We start from the raw sequence: 1,572 nt of genomic DNA, 5'->3' as shown, positions 1-1,572 counted from the left end.
GCTGCCGGCCGGAAAGACCCTGCGGACCCCTGCCCAAGGGAGCAGGGCGAGCAGTGCTGGCACGGCTGCGACGGGAGAGGCGCGCACGGGAAGGGCAAGGAGAGGCTGGAGCTGGCGGCACCCGGCCGGCTCTGCCCCGCACCCCAAGCACCCACCTGGCAGCCCTCGCGGTAGAGCTGCAGGACGTTCCCCACCACGTCTCTCTCAACGTGGGCGAGCAGCTGCTCCCTGGGGGCGCGCAGCGCCATCTGGCCGTACGTCACCATCAGCGCAGCGCGAGTAGCGCGGGTCCTCACCGTGTCGCTCTGCCGGGAGGTCGCCGGAGAAGCACCGAGACGTCAGCCCGCGGCCCCGCTGTGCCCGGGACTCCACACGCTCCCGAGGCGAGAGCTGCCCTGCGCCCGACCGGTGGCGCAGCTCCCCACGCACCTCCCAGCAGCTCCCCACAACACCACCACAGGCTCTTTACCTTCTGGTGTTTCAAAGTCCCCGTGAACTCCTTCACCGAGGACAAAGCCAGCTGGAAGTGGCTCTCGGCACAGCGGGACACAACTGAAACCATTCCCTGCAACGCAGCAGAAACAGGGAGTCGCTCCAGCCCCAACGCCCAGCCCTGGCCAGCTCCACCGGCCAGGCAGGACCTTTCCCCAGGGAAACGGGCGTGAACAGAACGCCAGCAAGGGCTGGAGCAGGGCATGCAGGGCCCCTCTGCCCCGGGGACACGCAGGGGACACTCGGGAAAGCAGGGCGACACGAGAAATCCTCACCTGTGCCTCCCACAGCTCCACGAAGTTGGCTGCTTTCAGATGTGCCAGCGTCTGCTTTCGCACGTGGCGGAGGCACCCGCAAGCTGCCAGGGCCGTGCCGAGAGCCTTGTACAGGAACCGCTGCAAGAGAAGAGGCCGAGCCCCAGCTGCGGTGACAGCCCGGCCTGGCGGGAGAGGGCCAGGCCACGGCAACCCCACTGTGCCGGTGCCCGCGGCGCCAGCCCCAACAGCGGCCGGTGGCCAGCCCAGCCCTGCCACCAGCCCAGCACGGAGGGGAGCGCGAGCACCTTCTTGGGGAAAGAGTGGGCAGCAGGGAAACCAGCCCACGGGGCAGAGCGCCACCGCCAGCCCTCGCCCTGGCCTGAGCCTCCCGCGCCTCCGCCGCTGCAGCCCTCGGGGTGTGCAAGCGGCAGCGACACCACGCAGGGAACAAACCTTCTCCCAGGACAGGCGGGGAGAGCTGCCCAGCTGCCGGCTCAGCTCCCAGCTCAGGCCCACGGTCCAGGCCTCACTCTTGATGACCTCCAGCGACGTTCGCAGAAACTAGGGCAAAGCGGGAGATGAAGCAAACGCTCCCCTGCCCTTGGCCAGGGCCTTTTGTACATCCAAGTGGCCCTAGAGACTGTCGGGGCAGAGCTCCCCCTCACGACAGTCCGTCTCCCCACCCGCCCCTCTTGCAACCTGCCTCTCGCTCTTCCCCTAACGCGCCACTTGAGTCCCCTGGGCTCCGCACACGCCAGAAGCAGGCGGTGCCACGGCATGGGGCCACTCCAGAAGCCCCTGCCCCGGCCTTCGGCTGCCTTCG

At 68.8% G+C, this 1,572-nt stretch overlaps 1 long non-coding RNA gene across 1 annotated transcript; it reads right to left on the bottom strand.

The window, feature by feature from the left end:
• Positions 1-283: 283 nt before the first annotated feature.
• On the bottom strand, positions 284-798 carry LOC136992227 (uncharacterized). Its single transcript, XR_010884310.1, has 3 exons — positions 768-798; positions 470-565; positions 284-305 (listed from the first exon to the last, which is right to left on the bottom strand). It is a non-coding gene; the product is annotated as an uncharacterized lncRNA (long non-coding RNA).
• Between the last annotated feature and the right edge of the window lie 774 nt (positions 799-1,572).

The sequence above is a fragment of the Apteryx mantelli genome, chromosome 5 (genome assembly GCF_036417845.1).
Source record: "Apteryx mantelli isolate bAptMan1 chromosome 5, bAptMan1.hap1, whole genome shotgun sequence".
Classification (NCBI taxonomy): domain Eukaryota; kingdom Metazoa; phylum Chordata; class Aves; order Apterygiformes; family Apterygidae; genus Apteryx; species Apteryx mantelli.
Note: the sequence above shows the minus strand (reverse complement) of the source record. Positions and strands in the feature narration are given on the sequence as shown.